Source organism: Harpia harpyja, chromosome 11 (assembly GCF_026419915.1).
Source record: "Harpia harpyja isolate bHarHar1 chromosome 11, bHarHar1 primary haplotype, whole genome shotgun sequence".
In the NCBI taxonomy this organism is placed as follows: Eukaryota; Metazoa; Chordata; class Aves; order Accipitriformes; family Accipitridae; genus Harpia; species Harpia harpyja.
In genome coordinates this window covers 41,406,310-41,431,130 of record NC_068950.1, presented here as the reverse complement: position 1 = coordinate 41,431,130, position 24,821 = coordinate 41,406,310, and the positions used below count along the sequence as shown (strand labels likewise).

The following is a 24,821-nucleotide window of genomic DNA, read 5'->3' as shown; positions in this document are numbered from 1 at the left end:
AAGCCTTAATCTCTATTATATTACCTGTGCCAAGAAATAAGGAGTCTTATCTTATTAATGCTGTCACTGCATGTTGCTTTGTCCTTATGATAATGCAAGGGAAGACTGAGGGCAGAGGTCTGAACAAGCTGCATGTATTTTGGAAAGAGGAGAGTTTGGGATGGCCTTCTGCTTCTGGGACCCCTGAACTTCTTTGAGGTTTTGGAAGCCAAGCAGAAGTGAATTTCAGAGCTGTCCTTATCTTAACAGTAAACCAAATCAGAACCCTAGATCTTAATTCACATTCCTGCATTTAGAATTACTTTTGTGAACACAATAGAGCTGATTATTACTGAAAGACTCTTCAAAGAGGTTAAATTAATCTGATAAATTAATATGGCCAATGCAGATAAGTCTTGTGGAGCATTTTCAAGCTGTACCAGGATCTGTCAAAAAGAGTAATGAATACCAAATTTCCAAATGTACACATTTTCAGGAGCGGGGAGGAGTAAGATAAATGACACACATAAACTTCACTAACTTGCATGCCGGGTAACATGAGGATGCAAACATGAAATTAAACTGGGTCAGCAGAGGCAAACTTGAAGACAGTAATGGAGAACGCTGAAACTGTTGAGACTGACGACTCTAGGAGCAGATGGCAAAGAAGGGGAAGTGATGTATGGGAGCAATGGTATGACATTTGTGCTCCTTCAGATGTATCCAGCTCAATAATAATAATAATCCTGCTGTGAATGAAATTTCATTCCCTGTCACATCCAAGTGAGGAGCAGCACACTGAAGATAGCTTGGTGGTAAGCTCATCATAAAACTGAAGAAATGCGGAGGCCTCAGACTGTGACTACCACAGAAGGTTACAAAGTGAGCAATGGGCCAGCTGTGTGTTTGCAGCAAACAACAAGGAGGTTTCCAGGGAAGGTTCTTACCACTCTAGGGGAAAATTTTGCATCTTATTCTTGTGTAATATCATCTTTTCGCAGTGCCAAGGCTCAGATGATAGGTGTTTTTGGATGCCAGTGTTACATGAGTGGAAATATAAGATAGTGAGAGTAGCTATTTTTATCAAAAAGTGCAAGTGATGAATTCCCATTGATAAAAAAGGCATTATTTCTCTTTCTTTCGTATGAAGTCAGAGAAGCAAACAGAACCGGGTTACGTACAGAGAAGTGTAAAAGGAGAAAAAGCCTAGCCTGAAATCAAGAGGAAGAAGGAGGATATCCCTAGAGTCAAAGAGAAAAGGAAATTGCAAAGTGTTAGAGGAAAGTTAGCGTTACCCTCCAAACAGGCTCTGACTTGGAGGTCGTGTCCCTGACCTCCGCTGGTGTCAAATGTCAGGCCTGCCTGGCCTTTTTAATATTCTAATATGCCTTTCTGACATTAAAGGATGGGAGATAGGCTGGAAAGCACTTAACAAATTAATACAGGAGGTGTTGTATGCGCACATACAGTGCTAGCCCTTTGGATCACTTCTGGGGTACTATTATAGCAGTTACTTCTGTTGTACCATGTCTTTCTTCTTCTGCCCACAACTGACTCATGATGTTCAGTAGGACTGGTTATGTGATTTATGTTAGATGGATATATGTATTTAGATTTAAAGGTTTGTTTAATTTTTATTCTTTGTAAATATCATGACCCCCTAGACTTTCAGATTCTAGCTGAACTTTGAGCAGGGAGTATTAGAAATCTCACAAGAGTTTTTAGTCTCAAGACTTCTAGTCTAAAGCATTTGTGCATGCACCAGATTAACATCCAAAGTAAACCTTTGGTAGGTCAGCCCTCACTGTTCCCTAATGATCAAACCAGCTACGCCTGCTAGCTTTTTGAGAATGGCTATGCTCTTTTTTAACATTTCTGTGATCTAGGATGATCTTTATAGAGATAAAGAATCACAGGGGAGCCTCCATAAGTTTCATGGAGCAATTCTCAGACTTGGGAGCTGGAGGAGAAGAAACTGCATCCTCTGGAAGATGTGCTGCTGTTTCCGTCTTTGGAATTAGGGGACAGGGTATGAGAAAAGGTAACTTGTTTACAAGTTTTTCTTCTCTTTCAACTCTCTGAGCAATTTATGTCACCTTTTTTCATAGGCAATGCTGAGACAGACGTGCCAGCTTGAGTTGAAAGATAAAATAAAACAGGTGAAGGGAGTGGAGCGGGGAAAGCGTTCCCTTTTTTCAGTTCTGTACAATGATATAAAAAGTGGGTTATGAACTAAAATATTGAATCACAGTTCTTCAGACAGTTTTATACTTGAATCATAGTCTTGTCAAGTCTGTGGTTGATATGGTTTAATTAATGCTTCCCTTACTTTGTGTTTGATTTTGATGTGTACATGATAGATTCATACAACCTCAAGTGATCAAAAAGAGGCATTTGTCAGTGTCAGAGTCCGTATTAAGGTCTCAGTTGGCTTCGTGTACACCCTAGATGAGGAAGGTGGGGATGGGTTATTAGAGGAATGTGAATCAGCTATTAAGAAATCACTTAGAGTAAATGAACCCAATACTGTTTTCATTAGGCTGTGTGCAGTACCAGGATCAAATGAATTTGGAAAGTTAAGTCAAACTGAGTATGACATCCCCTGTAATGTGACAGGGCGTTGTTCACAGCCTGTAGGTTTGCATTTGTTAGTAAGGTTTTATTCTTCCAGTGCAAAATCCTCATTTTCAATAAATACCATCTGAAGGTCCTAGCAATTTGTGAGACAATATTTGCAAACACTTTTATTATTTGAGACAATCCAATAGGAAGGAAAGGAGATGGAGCATGTAATTGTTCTCATAGGGACTGGTGGTGGGATCATGCTAACAGCAGAAGTAGTGAGAAAGGAAGCTCAGAAGTCTTGTAGTTGGGATTTGCTCACAGATGGAAGTGGCAGTGACAGCAGACCCTGGATCAGCTTCAGCCAGCGATGACTCTTTTTCTCCTGTTTCCCTGGGTAACCTCCTTAATCAGTTAGGATGTACAGTGGTATGTCACCTTCCGTTCCTGGCTCGCTCCGAGTGCCTTGTGATCTTTCAAGCATCCTCATTGCTCTTCATTTCCTTAAGTGTTAATAAAAGCATACCTGGTATCTGTAAGGTAGTGCTTGATGGGATAAAGTGCTTTGATAAGCTCTTAATTATATGGTTTCTTATAATTTGTTGACTTCTCTTCACAGCAATAGTGGGATGCTTCTAACGCAAGGTGTCATTCTCAGTGGTGTCATTTGACATAATTCTGCTGATTTCATTAACTTACACTGATTTGCACCCCAATCACAATGATTGATTGACTAGGAAAATAGGTTTTATCATCCTTAGTCTCCAAATTGAATACTTGTAGCAGTTGGATTATGTTAATCCTGGCGGTATCCTCCTTTGGCTGCTTTGCATTGCTGAACAGAACCGCCCCGTCTTGTCCCCCCTCTGCTGCCCCTGCAAATTAGGGGATTAAGCAAAGAGGTGCTTAAGCTTAGCACTCGACTGATACACATGGTTATGCAAATTGTGAAGGAAATCATGAGATTCTTGAAACTTAGCTTGAATATTGGACATCTTCAACGTGAGAGCATACAGAAAATAGCAATAGACAGTGAAACTAAGGCCCAGTTATAGCAAAAAATCGTGATCTTGAGTCCATTTTGCTTAACTCTGCGCTGGGACAAAAAGCTCACCCTTTCTAGGCTGTTGTGCAAGACACTCTTGAAACACAAAACCTCGTTTTCCTTCTCAACTCGCCAATAAGAAAATTCTACACCAACCAAAACGAATGGCAAGTGGTGATAAGCAGGCTGATTTTTTTTCTTGTACTGAATTCTATAGTACTGCTGCTGCTGTTTGTGTTAATATCTCTTTCAATAAAAACGTCTGTCTGGTTTCCTACACTCGCTGCGCTGTTGTGAACGGTTCAGTTTGCCATGGAAGGTGACATGTGGCAATTAACCGACTCTCAGTCCAACGTGCCACCAGGCACACTGGCTCTTGACGTGAATTTCTTTTGAGGGTTTTTTCCTGCTCCATAAGAGGAAGAGCTCTGGAGGGAGATGTGCCAGCCTGCTATCCAGGGATCAAAGAGACAAGGAGTCATCTGTCCTCGGTCATTTAATCTACCGATACCTTGCAACCTTGAGATCTGTGTACCCCATACGAGCAGATGTAGGGAAAGGAGTATGTTTTAAACATAAATATATGCAGTAGCTTGCCTGTTGTATACAAATGTTAAATAAACTGTATCTTTTACATACATACACGGCAGGTGAAAGATGGAACAAAATGGCTATGTCGTCTACCACAGGCTACAAGGGAGACTCAGTGTGTGATTAAATAATGAATAAAATATCATCGCAAATGATAATGTTATATTGTAAATAATTCCATTTGTTTACCCTACTCTGGCATTGAAGTTCGTCTCCCTTGGAGACTTCTTTGACTTTTGATGCTGTTTTGCTTTGCATATGCTTGGGTTTTATTTTTTTTTTCCTGCTTTCCACAAAACCTTTATAAAGGTTCAGGAACCGACAGAACTAAGTGAATAATTCACAGCAAATAATTTCTTGGCTGAATTTAGCATCTTTATTTCTGTAAAACAGCCCTACACATGTTATGTATGTTTTGCACTAATTTATTGTTAAATTATTTTTAAGTATGAATTCCCCTCAACCCACCATCCTTCTATTTTTATGAATAGAATATAAACTCTAGTCTGGAAATAGTTGATTTTTAAAATTAGTTTATTTGTGACTGGAGAAATATGTATTGTTTTTGTTTCCTGCTTGGATGATTACAGTATTGCTACTGGTATAAATATGTCCAAACATAATATTAGGCGATGTGAATCTCAATTTTTAAGTTTATTTTTCTTAATTCATATTTAAGCTATTAAAGTTTGATCTCTCAAATGCTTTAGAAAGGGAACATGAGGCAGTCGAAAGAGATCTGTGTTTTCCTCTAGAGAAATCATATGGAGGAATACATTTTAAGGAAGAAATAGTGCAATTACTATTAATGTTTTTTACTTGACTTTTACTTTAGAAAGTAGTTTTTTGTGGAGGTGACTACTGCATAAAAATACTAAATTATTCTTTCGGTGGATGAAGGGGGTGGGCGTGTATATTGTGGATGTAAATCCAGACTAATGTTTACACCTGAATATTAATCTAAAGATTGGAGTTTAGTGTAAGAGTATGTGGTGGATGCTACAGTGATGCAATGCATTCTATTGCAAAGTATCTCAGAAATCCCTTTTAGCTTACTGGATTTGGCTGGAAATCGTAAAGAAAGCATTGATCATTTGTCTCTGACAGAAGCGGAAGCTATGTTGTACCAGTAATCCCAGAGCGTGCCACCCAACCCCTTCTTTCACCCCAGGAGTAAAGGAGAAATACCTAGAAAGGAGCTGCTTGGGGTGGAGGGAACCTGGGCATTGGGAACAGCAGGGATGTGAGGCACTACGATCTACTTAGCACCACTTCCGACGAAAGAGTCTCCTCCTTTTGATTGTTGGATACAGGGTATTTTTTATAACAGAGGTCAAAAGGAAACGTCCAGACAGAAAGACCTTCTTTGTAGTCCACCTAAGGATCCAGATCATTCTGCGTGTACTTGAAAGATGTAAAGTCTAGTCGTGCTACCTGATCTACTTCCAGACAGTGCCACTAGTCAAACAGCAGCTACCTCACTTCAATTGCCTGGTAAAATGGGGGTAATGACACCTGTATTAAGCTCCACAAGGTCCATGGATGGGACATGCTAAAGTGAAAGCATTGCAGCATAAAATTCAGAACATTTATCTATGCATATGAGAGTTGTGGTATTCCTGGGCATGTGTTTGATTAAGTACCTCTGATTGAAACAGAGATTTGAGGTTTCTTTTTCTCTCTTTTTTTTTTTTTTTTTTTTTTTAGGTGCCATCAGAAGATGCATGTCCTGCCTGAGAAAGCCAGGAGTTTCCTGAAGTCATAAAAAAGAAGAAAAAAATCCCCAAGTTGTGCTGAAGGATGATAACAAGGCAAGTCAAATTTCTCTTTTTGGCAGAGGCAAAAGTTTGCTAGATGTTTGCATTGATCCTCGCCTGGAAGTTATGTATCTGGAAGTTTTGAAGGTGCAGCGAGAACTGAAGTACATCAGTGAAGGTGCATTTGGTTTCCTTACAGGAATTTTGGGTTGAATAGGCACTATAACCTGAGGCATTCTCAGACATGCCTGACTGCAAAAGAAAGCAGTGTACTTACTTACTTTGCAGCTCAGACGTGAGGCCTTTTGAATTCCTGGCTCTGGAGGCCTTTGCATTGCATCGCAGGCAATATTTTGTTTCCAAGCCTGTAAGGATGGGACTTGTATAAAGAACTGATAATTTGCTCTGCTTTGAATACACAAGCCGAAGTCTCTGCATGCAGGGAGACCTCAATATCAATGTCAAGATGTGAAGGTAGAAGTAGTTTTTTCTTAATGTTTCATTACCATATGGAACTTTTTGAGTAACAATTAAATGAACCTCTGAGATGAGCTGAGTAACGGTGAAACAAAACAAAGTCCACGCTGCGTGCTGCCTGCTTCCCTGTTGTCTTAGAGCAACATTCACTGTAGCTGCTGGGTAGTGTGGCAGGGAAATCTTCTCCTCATTTCCATTTCAGACTCTGCCTGTTCTGAGATGAGTATAATCAGTCCCTCACTGCAGTTGTGCACTGCAGCATCTTTGCTCCTGCTCCCTCTCTCGGGGCTTGCTCCTTTGCTTGCCCAGCTGTTTGTGGCACTCTGCTTCCCAGCTGACTCAGAGGCACTGGAGCTCAGACAGCTCTGTGTGAGCACTCCAGCGCTCTCTTATTTAGAGGCACTTATGTGGCTTTTTTGCTCAGACATCTGCGTTTACGGAATGGAAATTAATGTCACTTGCATATAGATCTCTTTCAGTGATCTTTTGCAAGCATTTCCCGATTCTGTATCTCTTTGTTCGGATGGGATTGCAGATAAGCATTTGTACATTCAATGTTCTTGGTACAGGCGTGCATCATTATGCTCTTTCTATGCGAGTTGAGAGCCTTCCCAAAGCTCAGAGAGTTAATCATACCAATAGCAAGCTTTTGAACCCAACTGATCATCCTGTCTATCTTTGGCAAGTATTTTTGCTAAAAGCAGGGGGGAATCTGTACTGGACTTAGAAGCTAAATCCCAATCTCTCAGATCCCACTTTGTACCTGAATCACAACCTCACAACTGTGGCTTAATCCAATCGCTATGTGAACCCGATTGATAGATTTTCTACCGAATTTCTTCCTCCAAAACAAGGCTAGAAGAGAACAGGAAGAAAACTGTTGGGGCCTCGAAGTCAGACACACCATAATTTAACGCTAGAAAGATGCAGGGCTTGAGATTTGACAAATATTTTTGAGAGTTGTATTCTTGACAAATATTTTTGAGAGTTCTATTCCTCACACAGAATTCCTCACCACAGTGGTGGGGTTGGAGGGGATTGGGCCCACAGACTGCAAGTACAGTGCTGTTTGGTAGATATGGTTCCTCTTTCCATCCTCACCCAAACCCCACAAAAGAAATAGAGTGGAAGAAACTCAACCTAAGAAGGGCAGTCAGGGTACATCTCAATCACATAATCAATAGGATATTTGACAGCTTTATTCATCTTTTATCACCCACGAGTTAAGGATAACAAAATGTCTGAGGCAGCCATTGTCAAATGGCTCAAGGTTTGCATCAAAGAAGCCTATTAAGCATGAAGAGCTATTACTCTTGTAATAAATATGTGACTCGGGAGAGCTGGTAAGAGATTGGGGCCAGGAAAAATGGTTTAGTCAAATGCATTGGGTCACACTGACAAAAGGTTAACACCCTGTCACATGGCACATGTCAGTAGCCATCGAATTCAGCAACTATTAACACCTCCAGCAAGGATCCCTCTCCTATGAGGTGTAGTAACCGCAGATGCTTTAATGATTTTACATATGAAGGAATATGTAAAGCAGCTTAAGTCTCATTCTCTAGCTCTTACAACCTTGATCTCCTAGAATTAGACAAAAACTTTAATCGCTGTCTCACTGCTGTGGTTTGCAAGCTCACACATGAATTTCTTCCTCGCCAGGGATTAATTTTGCTGTTTGGTGACATCCCATTGAAAGAGTGGACGAGAAGAGCAGGAAAGATATCTGTACCCAGGTGGTAATTCTCCTTCCTGAACACTGCCCAGCAGGCCAGTCACCTATTGACAGAGCTGGGTTAGGTCAGAGCTTCCAAGAGAAATACTTAACATCGAACTGTGAGCAAAAAAGGAAGTTTGATCTACCGTGGCTAGAAGCTGTCACTCAAAAGTATTTCTGCCTTCGAAGTCCGTTTTCAAGCAGCAAGAGCAGATATCTACTCTTCCTCCCTGCACAGGGGAGACAGCAGCCGGGAAGGAAACCTCCTGTGGGAGAGCCGGGCAGAACTGGCCAAGGAGAAGAAGCCAGCGTGGGAAGGAAGTGCACTGCCACATCCCGCTGGGCCCAGAACGCCTCTCGGGGTCCACGCTTGATCTGAGACCTGCCTCTGCCGGCCAAAGGCACGTAAATCTTCACAGTCGTTGCCTGTTGTCTGGCCACCGCTGGGGAGGGACGATGCTGCCCAGTCTGGGCGACGGTCCGAGCGTCCCATTCCCCAAAGTCAGCCTTTGGCTGCAGCCCCCCCTGCCACGAAGCCGGGAGTGATGACTAGCCCGGCCCCTCTACCACCACCTGTGCGCTGGAATGACTTTCCTCACCTTTCCCTCCAATTACCTACCGGCCCTGGGGGCGGAAGGAAGAGCCGGCAGCCTGCGGAGCGGAGGACGGTGAGAGGAGGCATAAGAGAAGTGTTGTCGGGGGGGTTAAGGGGGGGTGCGGGCGGGCAGCGAGTTGGAAGCCTCGGCCCCGCAACTCGCCCTCCCCGGGCACCCAAAAGGAAGGCCGGGGCAAGCTGGCCCAGCGGCGGCTGCTGCTGCTGCCGCCCCGGGTGGGCCGAGGGGGGGGGCCGCCGCCGACCCACCGGGCGCCGCCTCCTGCCCCCGGGCGGGGCGGGGGGCTCCCAGGCGCGGGTGCGGCGCGCCCCGCTATTAGGGGGAATGCGGTAGCGCGGTGGCTGCAGGGGACCGGCGCTGCCGCCGCCGCCGCCGAGGGGCTGCCGCTGCGCGGAGAGCGCCGCGGATCTGCTCGCCGGGGAGCCGCGTCCGCCGGCGCAGGCTCCGCGCCCAGCAGCGGGAGCGAAGGGAAGGGAAAGGAAGGGAAGGAAGGGGGCGCGCACCCCTCCGCCGCCGGAGGAGGAGGATGAGCGGGGCGCTGCGGGGAGCGGCGCCGGCTGCAGGTAGGAAGAGGAGGAGGAGGAGGCGGTGGGGAGCCGCGGAGCCAACCGCGGGGCTGCGCGGGGGGAGTCGCCCGTGGCCTCTTCTCCCTCCACACACGCACCTCCCCGCCCTGCCGCCTTGCGCAGGTGGTGGCGGTGGTGGTGGTGGCGGTGGGGTGTCCCGGCTCTCCGCGGGAGCGGGTGCCGCTGCCGCGCCCGCGTAAGTCGGTGCGGAGGGAAAGGCGCGTAGCGGCGGCGGCGGCGGACTTGAGCGCAAAGTTTTGTCTGCCGGGAGGGAGGCGCCGGCGCGGCGCGGCGGGCGGCGGCGGAGGAGCCGCCGAGGAGGCGGGGAGGGATGCCCGGCCAGCCCGGTGCCTCCTCGTCTGCCAGCCGGGGCGAAGTCGGCGAGAACTGCGCGGCCGGGACGTGCGAGAGGGGAGATGCGAACCGCGGCTCTGCCCGGAGAACCCGCTGTTTCGGTGGCGGGTGGAATAATTTAACACTTCCAGAGCCGGGCAAAGCCAACTTAGAGCTGTAGCGAGCATCTTCGCGGCCCTAGTGGGAATGAACGTGAGACACCGGTTTCTTTCGTATTTGTGTGTGCGTGTGACTCTTGAGCAGGGTTTTCTTGCTTTCCACCTCTGCGTGCGCAGCCGGGAAGGAGCAACTTGAACCGGCTGTCCCCTGATGGTTTAATATTTGCAACCCGAATAAGTATTTTGTTGCCCTTCAGCCTTTTTCTCAACGCCTTCTTATATAATGTAGGTGATTAATCAGTTAGGTTAGTGGCCAGTTAGGCATAACCTTGTAGGAAAACAATTCTGCGAGGATACGTGGGGTTTGACTAGTGATGTGATACAGTATACACCCAGATTTTAGTAGCTGTTTCCCAATGTGTGCAAATTGAGCGTGTTCTTGATTCCGAATGAAAATCAAAGTGTAAGGACAAATATACTGTTACTTCCAGTGGAAGAATGTAATTTTCTTTGCCAGTGAAATGTATGGCAGCTTTAAAGTAAAATGGGGAGGGGATGGAGGATAGGGCAGAGAGGGGCTGTTTTTTCTGGTCAGTCACAAAATGTTTTTCTCCCTTTTAAATATGGTCTTTCTAGTGCTGCTGGTTGCTTTGAATGTTTGGTTTGCAGAAATGAATTTCATTTCAGTGCCCTAGGAGTCTCATGAGAAGAGGTGCACTGCTATGTCTTTTGAGGATAGTCGTTTTAACTGATCTTGTTAAATAATGCTATTATTAAATGAGTACAAATTGAAGCAAATGTATTTTTCATTGCCCACAAGTTGTGTTTCTGAGCTAAATTTCTTTTTATGACTAGAGAGGCTTTTGCACTGCAGTGTTACAATACAGCCATATTAAAAAGGTCCTTGGAGCAAATAACCCTCTAATGCTGCAGCTATGTTTTCAGTAGACTTCAGTAGTTCTATGGGAAATAATTATGTTGGATTTAAAGAATCTGGGCTGAATTGACTGTGCTTTTTTAATTGTGGTGTTAAACTGCTTGTAGGTATTCATGTGAGTGGTAACTCTAAACCCAAAGCCTAAAAAAAGAAAAGCCCCAAACCCAAAGCTTTAATTTGAATTAAATAATTTTTCTCTCTTTTTTGCAACAGGTTCTTCAGGTCTCTCTCTCTTTTTTTTTTTTTTTTCCCCTTTCCTTTTCCCCCTTCCTTCTTCCTTTAATTGACAGTGAGGTCTCCTGCTTGAATATGTTTCCTTAACCAAGTAGAGTGCAGTGGTACATGATACCATCATTCTCTTCTGTGTATGGTTTACTCTATCTGTGATGCTGCAAGGAATGAAGGCAAGGGAAACTAGAGATAAAAGGGAAGAAGATTCCTGAGGTTGATAGTGTTGGCAAATTGAGTGATGAAGGTTTATTCTGGGGAACCCCAACATGTTTTAGATGGTGGTTTCTGTGGGATGTAATGCTGAAATCACAGCATAGGCCAGCATATATCCTTCAGTGATCTCGCACCAAATTATCTGGTGTGTACTTGGAAGGTGTGAAAAGCAGACATGGAACTAAGCTGCTTACCTTCTAATGTCAATATTTGGTGCTAAAAATTTAATTTTGAGTGGAAGATGAGCAGGTTGGTTATTTCTCTCTAACCGCAGCTCTTCATTACTGGTTTTTGTTTGCTCAAGTAAACAAACACATATCTCTTAAAATTGAATTAAATGTATAAACTGCTTGAACCAGAGAGGAGGAGAGAGAATGACTCTGTTTGTTTTAAATAATAAATAATAAATTAAAATATCATGCTACCGACTAGCTGAAGTAAAGCTTTGGCCTGATCACTCAAGCAGTGCTCCAAGCAAACCCTCTGTGTCCAGCACCCTTCTCCTGGATTGGAGAATGGAAGTGCTTGGGGTGACTCGCGGGGTGACGCCTGCTTGACTGATAGATGCTTATTGCAGAGCGGCACCCGGTGCTCTCTAATTTTGCCTCTGTAATGATTTCCTCCAGCAAGATGACAGAGAATTAAAATGTTTACAGTCAGGTTTTGGGAGGGTTCATCAGGATGCAGAGGGGAGGGGAGGGAAATCCTTCCATTTTTAGATCTCTCTAATCCCAAGCTTCTGTTCTTGTAGTCATGCTAATTTTTTGTCGATTGTTGTGCCAGTGACTACTGTGTTTCACAGCACAGTAATGCTAACGTTTCCACTCCAGATAGAGCAGTCTTAAAAAAAAATGACAGTGGGAAGGAAGGAGTGGCTGAAGGAGACGTCTTACTCCAGTCTTTTTTTCAGGTTGCTCATGAAACAGGCTACTGATGAACAGTTGTACACTTTTGAAATAAAATTTCAGTGGAAGGATTGATCTTTCAATCCTGTGTTTACTGTAGAAATGCCAGATAATCTTGAGCACATCTTACCATAGAGGTGCAAACTTCAGTGTTCTCCAGCTCAAGCCCGTTTCTCCACTGGAGCGAAACTATGGGAACAGATGAGTATATGGTTGAGGATGGGTATTGTTTCCCATGTTGATGTCAACTCTTGTGTGCAAAAGGAGGTGAGCTGGAGTCAAGACTGGTACCCAGAATAGCAGTACATGACCAGCAGAAAATTTGAGTCAGTCACTTCTGATGATCAGCTTTCTCCTTACCAACTTTGTATGTGTGCTGCAGATCAGGAACATAGTCTATGTTTCTTTAACCATCTGATTCTGACATAAAATTCCTTTGCAGATCCATCTGTGCTCATCAGATGAGCCTAAGTCATGCCTGTGCCTGATATTCACCCTCTAGTGCCAACCTTTAATTTCACCACTCAATTCCATACCTTAGTACTCCCTCTTCCACGCTCTGTGTAGGGAAGTAAGCATGATGTTGCAGCTTACCCAGCCTGGAGCTGGCAAATATGGATGCTTTCAGAGTCACACCTATTAAGTGAATTCACTGTCTACAAGGGGGAAAGGAGGAGGGTTATGATACTCATGAGGAAATACCAAAATGAGTATATTCTCTGCGTTCCCCGCTCATCTGACTGCAGGCTGCCTACAATTGCGCTCTCGGATTTTTCATAGGATGCTAGAATGGTTTGGGTTGGAAGGGACCTTAAAGATCATCTAGTTCCAACCCCCCTGCCATGGGCAGGGACACCTTCCACTAGACCAGGTTGCTCTAAGCCCCATCCCACCTGGCCTTGAACACTTCCAGGGATGGGGCATCCACAACTTCTCTGGGCAGTCTGTTCCAGTGCCTCACCACCCTCACAGTGAAGAACTTCTTCCTTACTTCTGATCTAAATCTACCCTCTTTCAGTTTAAAACTGTTACCCCTCATCCTATCGCTACACTCCCCGATAAAGAGTCCCTCCCCATCTTTCCTGTAGGCCCCCTTTAAGTACTGGAAGGCCGCTATAAGGTCTCCCTGGAGCCTTCTCTTCTCCAGGCTGAACAACCCCAACTCTCAGCCTGTCCTCACAGGGGAGGTGCTCCAGCCCCCTGATCATCTTCGTGGCCCAAAGGATGTCCTTCTGCTATCAGAGCTCTCAAGAACGAAGTAGGTGGCATGTTTGTGATTTTATGCTTTACCAGGGATGCAGAGGCAGGCTGGAAATGAAAACAAGCCATTCTCAACTGTTGCTAAGAGTTCCTGGAAGAGGGAATGACAAGTATTCTTTTAAGTAACCTGGATAGCGGATGGAAATGACCCTTTACACAGTGTCTATAAAACAGTATGCTGGATAAAATGGTCCTGTTACAGGAAGTGCAAAGGGCAAAAAACCTAAGCAGTCTTGACAACCGTTTTGGGATTGTTCTACAAGAAAATCAAAGGGTTGTCAGTTTTTGCTTTTATGCACATAAATCACCTTTGCTCCTCCTGTTCCATAAAATGCATTGGGTCAGGACTTTTCAGTTTGCCTCCATAGTATTGTGAGTACTTACAATAGAGTACACATAATAAACAACAGGAGATTCATATTTCACAGCAGTTTCATTTTTCATTGGTATGCCAAGTTAAAGAACCTCCGACTTTCCTTTAAAATAGCATGAAGATTGTGCAAGCCAGTTAAAAGCGAGGAGAATACATTCCAATACTCCTCTTTCATATCCACAGATTGATGCATTCAACAGCCAACTTCTTTGATTCTTGCAACATTTAAACACGAGTGACTTAATGGAAAAATACTGTATGAATATTTACGCCTGTTTTAATGTAGCAGAGTTCTACTGAAGTCAAAGCAACTGCTTCTCATTCCTTAAGCTGAGGATATGGCCCAGCAATTGGCAGAAGGATGGGTTTGGTATACTTACCCTTCCTTGCAGAGCAGTATTTTAGGGGGGAAAAAAAATAAATCTTACTAACATCAGTGGGATTTCTCATTTGAAAAGTTAAATGTTCCTCAGTGAGAGGTGAGGGCATTACTCCAGCTCACAGAGCGTTTTGTCTGACTAATGTATACAAAATGTATGCTGGGATTGCCCAACACTGATAATTCACACACCTCTGGAGTGGAATACAGCAGCCATTCTGGGCTGGAAACATTATGCAGGAGGGGTTTAGGGAAGAGAAATGAAGAAAAACTAATCCAATTGAAACTGCAAGGGGAATTTAGGAAGCAGAATGCAATTATCCGAGTTGGATATTGGCCAGGACATGTTAGTTAACATTTTTACTCTTGCAAGAATTGTCATGGGATCTTTAATGACGATGAATGGTCAGGGCTCTATTTTACATCTCATTTGAAAGCCTGAGCTTTCATTTTGTCATGAGGATGAAGTGCATGCTTTGCCTTCTTTCAGGAAATGTTGCTTTGGTGAATATGCTTTCCTCCCCACAGGCTCAAGGCTCTCTGGGCACACCTGCCTTGCAACTCCACCTGTCCAGGCGTTTTCTTCACCTTGAGCTGCTAAGCCAAAAGGAAATCCAGACACTCAGCATTACTTGATACTTCCTTTCTACTTAACTTCCTTTTTGTGGAGTGGTAGGTAAAGGTGCTCTAACACCATCGCTTCTCCCCTCCCTGGAAGTTTGTTGTGTTAGCAGTAATGTCTTTGCATGCTTATTATTAGTTGCAGGTTCTTCTAAACGCTATCAACCCTAGTTATCATGGCTGGGTATTATATGACATGGTACACCTTGGTAACTCCAGGTGGTCTTTATAGCAGATTGTGTCAATGAATAGACTAATAAGGTGTCTTTTTTTTTTTTTTTTTTCTCTCCCCAAAAGCACACGTCAAAACCCAGTTTCAATGTAGATAATTATGGTCTTCATATGGAGAAGTCCCTCTGCAGTTCAAGTTGGCCATAGCATATTTCCCTCTCCTTCCTGAAGCTCTAGTGTGCTGGTTCTCTCCCCTGTTTTATGAGGACTAGTGGATGGAAGAATTACCTGTCAATAGTAAACAGATGATAAATCTTACTGAAACTGGTGTTTCAGGAGAAAGGTGTTGATGTGTAAAATATTTTCTTCTCTATAATCACAATTTTCCTTTTAGCTATCTGAACTTGAATCTCCCCCTCCCCCCCAAAAAAAAGAAAGAAAAAAAGCCCTCTCCTCTGTAAAAAGTTGTTGTCCGGTTATGAATGTTTTTTAATATCAGTGGGTTTTGGTATTCAGGCTGGAAAAGCAGTAGGATGGCAGTATGCTTCTCAGGGGGAGAAGAGGCTTCATGTTATTTTGGAAGTTTAGGGATGGTGCGTTTGTTGTGATTCAGTCAAAATATGGTTCTGGGAACTTGGAGGATTGCTCTGTATCTACTGAGCTACTTTTTAGTCTGTTTATCAAAGTGCTTGCAGTCTATCTTAGAGGTCATGAAGCAGTGGCAGATGCTGAGAGATAAAATTAGATATGTATCCAGACTTTAATACATAATTTTATTAACAAAATATAAGAGCAAAATAATAGTAGATACTTTGTGTTTTCTTTTCTATTGGAACACCTGTCCTGAGATTTTGTTCTCCTGCAAGCTGAAACATAAGGAGGCTATGCTTCTAAGCTACCTATGTCACTAATACTCATATTCAACACAGATAATTAAAAGATGACAGGGTTAATGCTCTCCTTATAGCAAAGATTTTTGCTATTTATATAGACATTTCCCCCAAAACTCTCATGATAACATCAATGTCAATAATTTAAAATACTGTTTCAAAATCACTCAAAATATACATAATGTATAAAGTGATACATTTTGCATCCAAGGATTTCCGTTCTACATTTTCATATATTTGTGGACAGTTTAGATTGTTTTGTAGTCTATGGAACACCGGGTAAAGCCAATATCTACATCCACATGTCTTGAATTTCTGGTTAAAAGTAAAGAGCTGACAACTCCAACCTGTGTTATGCAGGCTTATGGTGCAGTTTCTACAGAACTTGGGGGGTTTCAGAGGGGCAGTTGTGAGTGCTGGGGAGAGTCTCACTGTTCTGTTACTGTCTGTCAGAGTTGCCTTAACGTACAGGTGGGTCTTAATTATGCTGATCTCCTCTTAGGATGTGAATCAAAATCCCAACTCTGAGCTTTTTAAGATGTTCAGAGTATGTGGAATGTAATGTTAAGGAACAAAATGAATCTTCATTGTCATCCAGAAGCCTCGGAGGAAACCACTCTTCCTTATCTTTGTAAAATAACAACGTCTTTGGTCCAAGGCTTCCTAGATGACTAAAGCCAGATTTTGTCCATCATAAATAAAGTGAATGGGCTTAGGGACTTCACATGTAAATAAAGTGCCCATTCCATCTGCCTCTGTGTGGCTTGACCCACAAAATAACAACAAACGCTTCTACTGCTTGAAAGAATTTGATGAATATATTATGTTGGCCAGGTGTAAAGCTGTGATCTGTGACATTTCATGCCTCATGTGGGCATTATGCTGTCATGCGGCACAGTGGGCTGCATTAATAGAGTCTTTGGGGATAAAGAGAGAGAGAATATGGACAGAAGCTGTTGTTAGGCAAAATAAATTATAGAGTAGCTCATCCAGTGTGAAAAGGGTTGTGAGTGATGTAGTTTCAAACATCATTTTTTCAGTAATTGTGCTGTTTGAATTGTGACCTACTTTAATAACATTCTATCATTTTTAATATTTCTTTATTCATTACATTTTATACACACTCAGGTGGTTTACTGCAAGCTGTGTGGAAATTACAATGAAGGTCAAGTGCTCTTTGTGAAGATAACTTATTACTGAAAATATTAACTTGTTGTCGTTATTGTTTTCCAACGTGAAATTTTATTTGTCTGGTGAATGAAGAGATGATGTTGGGCTTGTGTTAAAGTGTGTGATTACTGTCAATAGACCAAAGTCCCTCCAGTCATAGGTCTGAGATGTACATGATCACTGAACAAGTCTCACTTTAAATTGATTTATTTTTCCCTACACTGTTAAGCTGGTACAGGCTGTTATCGGAAACATCTTTCAGATTAGGACTGGCTTACATAGATTTAATGTTTAAATGCCTTCAGTTAGCTAAAGCTAAACTGAAAATTGCAACTTTACTATTGAAATAACCATGCCTGCACATGGTTTTGCAGCCTTTCAAATGAGCTTAAATTCATGCTTTAAATTATATTAGTTCAGTATTTTTCATGTGGAAAAGGCTTTGTGGCTTGGTCCACAGGAGGACTGTGTAGAGTTGGAGTCAAGCCTGGGGTAGGGTTGAGAGTATGCTCTTTATTGCTAATGCTGGTGTCACTTCAGTTAAATCACAAGTTCTCTATAGCAGTTATCAATACAAATGACCTTCCAACAGTTGCCCCATGGTTAGTGGACATGTAATTGTAAATTGTATGCGAGAGTTTGGAAAAATTTGTCCTGCGATCAGGACACTAGGACATTCTCAAATCATAATCCCACTCTGGTGCAGCATATGTATTACTTGGCTTAGAGCTATGAAAAGATATACCGCTGGAAAAAAAAGAAAGCTTTTCAGCATCCCCACTATCTTTACAAAGCGTAACAGACATGTTGGATACTAATGCATTATTTCTTACACATTATTGAAATAGAATAGTTTTATGTAAAGGTCAGCTGTGCTTAGTGTCTAAAATGTTCCTGTTTTTATTATGCATATTTGAGGTTCCCCTTAGGAATCGAGTATAGAAAGTGTAGAAAGAAAGCAGAAGGGTTGCAGTGAATATCCACCATTTTGGCTGTTGCAGCAGGTCAGGGGTTGAAGTGTTACTGTCTGTCTTGTTGCATGACCAAAATTCTAGCCTGCTGGTTTGATGTGGTAGACCTAAAGGTTTCCCTGATCCAAAGCCAGAGAGATCTCAATTTAGAAGTCATCGGTGTCTAATTTTCCTTCTGAGCTATGTAATTTGAATTCTGTATAGTCATGTCTTCTAAGTATAATATGGAAGAAAACTGGGGTAATTAGGTAAGTATCCTGCTCTTAAAGGTTCTGGACTGCGATGCTAGGTTTGGGTTGGATAACTAAGTTAGGAAGACAAGAACTGTTTTACAGAAATAAAAAGTGAGAGATTTTTAGCTGAATGTCTATTTTCTGAGTGTGATTGAGCTACCTTAGCCAAAGCTTTCATGTCCCCCCAGCATAAAAGAGAGGTAGTGGAGCAGGAGAAGGTTAGCCCAGACAAGAGAGCACTTATGATAGAGACCTATTAAAACCATATGGAGAACTGAATAAGGAATTGTCTTTTCCAGTAAATTAAGTGAAAGGTGTTGTATGAAACAAGCAAGCAACAGATACAGAACAAGTAAGGCGCTTCACACAAGGTGGTGTTAATGCAGGAAAGGTCACTGCCTTGGGATGTTGTGGGTGGTCCAAGTTTACGCAGACCAAGCAATCTTCTGGAAAAGTTTGTGGTAGAACTGAGGACTGATGCATGGGGTGATACTGCTTCTGATGTAGAAATGCCAGGTTCACAAATGTCTGGAGGCTGGAAATGTGTTCTGGTGAATTATCGCAATATGTGTCTGCTCTTGGTGACTGCCAAAGAGTCAAGGTTACTGAATACAGGGCCAGCTGGCCCACTGCTCTGAGCCAGAAGGGCTTTCTTACGCGTAGGTGAAGAACTTAGCCAAAAGCCAGTGTAGGATAGTACACCATCTCCTCTCCCCTGCTGTCATCTGGGTTTCCCTTGAGTTAAAGGTGTTTGAGCTGGACTAGAGTATGGAAGATGGTAGAAGTTGTTTCTAAGAGACAGGCATCAGCATTGGAGGAAAGATACTAAGTTCTAGCAAGGCACTCAGTGTTGCAAAGGTGTAGAAAACTGAAGTAATTACTTGTGCAGGTGATTTATTTTGCTGTAGTTTTAACCAGTGACTTTGGTTTAAGCCTGTTAATTTCACTTATTTGGTGATATGTGCTCTACCCTTGCTGTTTGACAGTGTAATGATCTGTTGGAGTTGCTTGTTCTTAGCTTGTTCTTGTGTTATGTATATCTGTATCCAACTGTATCTGGCTGTACAGCTGTAAGAAGCTTGTAAAGTGACCCAGCAGAATTTTAAATGTATATATTAAAAAAATAAATAGTGTCCTGGTATAAAGTGTTGAAATGAGAACTTGGAAAGTGAGTGTGCTCCCTGAAAGGAGAGCAAGGACAGATGAGGCTTGCAGAGGGAGGCATGCTGTGTATCAGCATGAGGGCCAAGTGAATCGCCTCAAAGACAGGTCAGTCCTACTCTTCCAACCTATTTTTCCACAGGCCATGAATGTACTGGTTGTGACAGTGGATGCTGGTCTATCCTGAGCACCAGAAGTTGAAGTAAGATGATCCATGTGCAGCTTTGTCAAACAACCATTCCAGCTCCTGACTTAGTCTTCAGAACAAAACCTTTTCAGTTTAAAAATCTTGCAAATTTAAACAACCTGTTCTTTTTTTGAGTTTAGAAACCATTATATTGCATTTAGGTCGTGTTTAAAGCTTTGTTCCAAGCTCATGGGATGGAAACTCCAATTCATTTTTATTGCAAGTGGAGAATCTTGGGTAATTGCTTGACTTCAGGAATTAGGGCTTAAGAAGAATGCTAAATATCATGAGACTTGTGATAAAATCTTAAGAGTGGGCAACACTGTATAAGCCACTGAGCAGCTGTCAGATTGTAATTAGGTTTGATCATTATCAGCTTGAGCCAGTTTTGCACGGGTTACCTAGACATGAAAAGGCACATGTACCATTACCAATTCCTTGAGCAACTCAGTCCTCTGATTGAACAGTTCCTTGATGGTGGCGATAGGGAGTGATCAGACATTTTTTCTTTCCTTTGCATTTTTTCTCTTTCCTTTACAGTTTACTTTGCACAAGCTCAGGTTATCTAGTGCCTAGTCACAGGAGACCAGACATTCTTTTCATGTGGAGGAATGATGTAGGCTGAATATCACTGTTGGTCCTGGAGGTTATGGTTTGCCCAGTTCATTCTGATTCTGGAGACCGAGGAAGTACTTTTAATTCTAAATGGCTGTCTTACTTTGAAATAGGTTGTTTTTCTGTGGAAATGCTTGTCTGTTCCTCTAACTTTCTGTATACAAATTTTGAAGAAATAAAATATTAATCTGGTAGCAAGATTGTCACCTTGTGCAGGGTTCTAGGGTACAATGACATTTGTTAGCTACAGTGACATTTGTTAGCGGGAGGACCTGGAGTAGAGTTTATTAATAATTTCACTTGTTACAGACTCTGTTGCCTTCAGATTATCAGTTCAAGTGCAAATACACGGTGGAGTTTACACATGGCAACATTTAAAAAGCAAAGTTCAGATACTGTAATTATGCAATGGAGTTGCTTGGAATTATTTACTAAAAAAGCCATACAAAAAGGTTCCTCTTACTCTAATTTCATTAATAGTGTACTTTGCAATTGGCTGGAGATGTTTGGCTGACAACTTTTCTTTCAGTATATTGTGGAAAAAAAATCAGTAACCGACTAAGATTTCATCATTGGAATTATGCTGTACATTTCACAGTGACAAGGAGATCATATAGCCCTTACTTCAAAAGTACAAATTAGGGAATGGAATAGTGTTTTTTACCTGTCAGTAGATGTCAACAGACAGGAACAGAGATTGGAGCAACTGTGCTTTTTGAAGGAGAGTGATCCTTCCATCAAAGCTAGTTAATTCATTCTTTTGGTATGTATCCTGGTTTATTTCTCCCCCTTTATTGAAGAAGCAGTATGAACACATGCTCACTGATGTGCACTTCAGCCTTCAAAGAATTTCACAAGAGCAGTTGATGAAACAGCCAGCCTTTTTTGCCAGTGAGATTTCTCTTCCTATTTCTACATATTAGTTGCAAACATTGTATTTTACTTTGCAAATGTCGGATGCTGGCTCTCTAGTTCTGTTCACCTTTGCTTCCCCTGCAGCTCCCACATCTGATTGGGCTCTCATCTCTGCAGTTGCCTGGCTAACTTGCTTTCTGCCTCATTTACTCCCCAATGACCGCTGAACGACGTTCCCTGAATTCAGGACCAGCTCAACTTTGTGACTGGCTGCTCGGGATGCTGCAGCAGCAGTGTGTTTAGTGACTTCTCTTTAAAGATGTATAACCATACGTCTTTTGAATTGTAGAGCTAAATTTCATTAGCTTCACCGGAAGGAAGGAATGAACACCGGGGAAAAAAAATATACCACTGAGGCTACTGTAAGAAATTCTCTCTAAATGCTTCAGCATAGTGGAGCTAGTGCCAAGTATGGGTAAGTATTGGTACACCCACTGCGTGCTTTACTGAAGCTAAAGCAGAAGTTCACGGTTACCTGATACATGCTGAGCATTTGTTACAAGTACCAAACCAAGCCACACATTGAGTCACTTGTGTTGGTTGGTACTTTGCACTTGAAGAAGTATATGCCAAGGTTTTGGAGAGGTTTACATTTTTTTTTCACTGAGCTTGAGACCTTCTTTAGAGTAAACCTAAGGCAACTTGAGACCACAGTTGTCTTAGAGTTTTGAACTCTTTTCAGCATGATGCTCGCAGTGACACTGAACACAAGTTAGGGGTGCGAGCTGTGAGTGCTGTTCCTCATCGGTTGTTTTTCTCTGTGCAATATTGTGTATCCAGTCCTTCGTGGCTCAGAAGTGAGAGCCTTGGACTGATTCCCTTCTCACTGGTACACCCGCATCTTTGTGGGCCCTCATTAATCTGGTGATCCCTGACTTTAAACCTGCAGGAAGATGAAGAAGTGCGTGAGTGTGGGGTTTTTCAGTTTCTTTTGTTAAGGTTCTGCTCAGTCAGAGTTGAGTCTTTTTCAGTGGAGACTTGAATGGGTAGATTGTGTTTGTTTTTGTTTTTTTTCTCTGTGTGCTTATTTGTAACATCTTTCTTCCATCATGTTTAAGGCCCTTTTTAAAACCCTGGATGGGCGTATCCTGGCTCTCTCGAAGTTCAGGGAGAGCACTGTGATTGCCTACCTTGTGTACTGTCTTAACAGAAGAACCCCTTTCATGTGTATATCTCACCTATTGGTTTTTATCAATTTTCCCACCTAACTAAAAGTTCTGTGTCTGGTTTCAGAATCCCAGTTTCTTAAATGTTGGAAAGCAGCTGGTATTTTTGCCTTAGAGGTCCTATAAATACCATGCTAACAGCAAAGAAACAAAATGCTACATAAAATCAAGTAATTTTGACTTAGCTAATTGGACCAACAAATAAAGTAAAATTGGGGCTGAGATACAGCATTCATGTGTATGTTTTCTGTGGACATCTGATTTATAATTCTAATGTTGGTTATCTTTTAGGTGGCATATTATTTGAGAGCTCAGCATTGAAGCCAGATAGCTGCTTGTGCATATTTTGGAGGAAGGGAGAGACAACAGAACTGGACAGTGATCTTGGTGTTTTGGTGTTTTTCTTTTGCAGGAGGCTAAATTTGAGACTAACTTGGCACTGCTCCATAGCAGAGGATCTTGCAGTGATGCTGCAGTTTTGTTGGTACCACTGCAGACACAAAGGCTAAAACAAATCAAAACGAACTGAGAGGAGCAGATGGGGCAAGTGAGAAGTTGGGAAATCATTCAAAGTGTTAGACACCGAACGATTTCAGTTTTCCTGAGACAAGCAGGTGCTGTGGCACAACATGGCTCTTTTTGACACTCAACACACGGGAGGCAATTTTGGAATAAAAGCTGCATCAGGTGTTCTGTTTCCAAATTTTCCTGCCTGAGGGAGAGTGTTTGCATTTGGCAAGGATATCTGTAAGGGGGGTGGGGTGGTGAAAACAGACTTATCATAAATCCTTTCAGGTGTTTTGTTGACCACTCAGAGCATAGTGTGTCTGTACAAGACATGGGTGAAGTTCCTCCTTCTGAGGCAAAAATGGAATTTTTAGGGATGTCACAAGACACTGAGAATCAAAGAAGTCAGACAGAGATACCTACCTCCTTTCTTCTAAAAATGTTGTCTTGATTTTAATGTCCTTCTTAAAGGGTACAATTTTCTTGTAGGGTGGGAGTACCCAAAAGAGAAATGCCTCACTTTGATAAATATATGTGTTGGAAATTTGGGTGTCTTCGTGTGTGCAAAACCCAAGCAGCGACCCTTGGAGATGAAACATAATGGCTCTGTCTCCCAGTCTTTTCAGTCCTTAGTGATGGTTTTGCCTTGTGCTAGCAGTGGATTTTTTTGGGTGCCACCTTACTAGAAGCTTGGGTAAGCCTGTCACTATGGCCTAAGCTTAGTGTTTCCCTGGCTTACACTGTTTAAAAAAGCTGCAGTACTGAAAGGTATGCACAGTGGGGGAACTTGTAATTTTGAGGGTGGAAATGCTAAGGTTGGAACTTGCATGCTCTGACAGTATCAACTAAGCTATACTCCATCAGTAATGAATCCACAGAAATTCCTCAGAATGACCTCTATTCCTCTGTAACATTGTTCTTCTGTTTAAGATTCCCCTTTAAGGGATTTGGCTTCTTTTAAAAGTAGGGAAATGAGATATAAAGAATTCTGTTCCCATCCGGTAAGTGCAGCCTAAACACGATTTTGCAGTATTTATTGTTTATAACTGCATAAATAACTGTAGATAATTCATGCTTTAAATGCTGTGGGCCACAGAAAAGTTGGGTGTAAGAAAAATATGTATGATAAGGCATAGTTCCAGCGGAAAGAAAAGGAACTTAAAAAGCAGTTGGATTCTTTTCATCCACCCTACAAAGAAGAAAATTGGTTTGCCGGAAATATAGGTCATGGCACTGTTTTGGCATCTTGATGTTACTGTTTTGTAAGTACAGTATATCGCTAGCAGCACAATTTGGGACTCCCATTAGAGCTGTTCTTTGCTGTCAGACTTAAAGGCCATTTAATATCCCTTATCTGATCTAATGCACCACTCCTCACACAGACAAAGAAAGTTTAGAAGGTGGTGTGAGTTTAGTGGGTTTTTTGTTTTTGTTTTTTAAATTAAGTTATTGAAAGCCACTTTGGAGACTCTTCCTGCTGTTGTATCTGAAAGTCAGTTACTTCAGTAAGGACCCAAGGATCAGGGATGCACCATGAATGGGGCAGTAAAACTAAATTCTTCTCCCCTCTCCATGGTAAAACACAGAAGAAAATGAAACCTTGTGTTGCTGTGCCACAGGGTTTTACAGATACAAGCTTATTACTGGAGAAAAGTCTTGACTTTTTGAACATGACATTCACCTTTGATATGAGATTAATCTAATTTCTTTGTGTTAGAAAAGATATTAAAGGCAGCTGTGAGTCAGGTCATCTGTATTCTCCTCTGTGTCCAGCACCAGGACAGGGTCAGTGGTTATTTGCAGGAACAGGAGAGTGAGGCCGACAACATCTCTGTGGGGAAGGGAGGCAACACTGCTCCCATCTTAGAAATTATGACACTGAAATGCAGGGAAAGTAAACGATTTTCCTGTGTAGTTCTATACAACTGGCTACTGTGAACAGTATGGAGGCCAAGATGAAAACAGAACGGTGAACAGGGAATCCGGGTGAGGAACTGTAGCTACGCTGTGGTTTTTGCTTGTTTGCATTTGAGGTGCGATGCAGTGGCATAAGCACAATGATGTGATTCATCTCCTCAGCCCACTGTGATGGTGCTCACTCTCTTCTGCTCTTTACCTGTCTTCTGGTGAAACAGAAATAATGTTTAGCTTTCTGG

The 24,821-nt window shown here is 42.4% G+C and overlaps 1 protein-coding gene across 6 annotated transcripts in view; it reads left to right on the top strand.

The window, feature by feature from the left end:
• Nucleotides 1-9,055: 9,055 nt before the first annotated feature.
• Nucleotides 9,056-24,821, top strand: part of DAB1 (DAB adaptor protein 1) — a 474,713-nt gene continuing 458,947 nt past the window's right edge. For 3 of the 6 annotated variants that reach the window (XM_052801584.1, XM_052801593.1, XM_052801580.1), the window contains exon 1: nucleotides 9,056-9,305. The gene's annotated coding sequence lies outside the window, so the exon portion shown is untranslated. Of the gene's footprint in view, nucleotides 9,306-9,669; nucleotides 9,855-24,821 lie in introns of those variants that run through there. The other 3 variants (XM_052801596.1, XM_052801592.1, XM_052801582.1) reach the window with 2 other exon arrangements.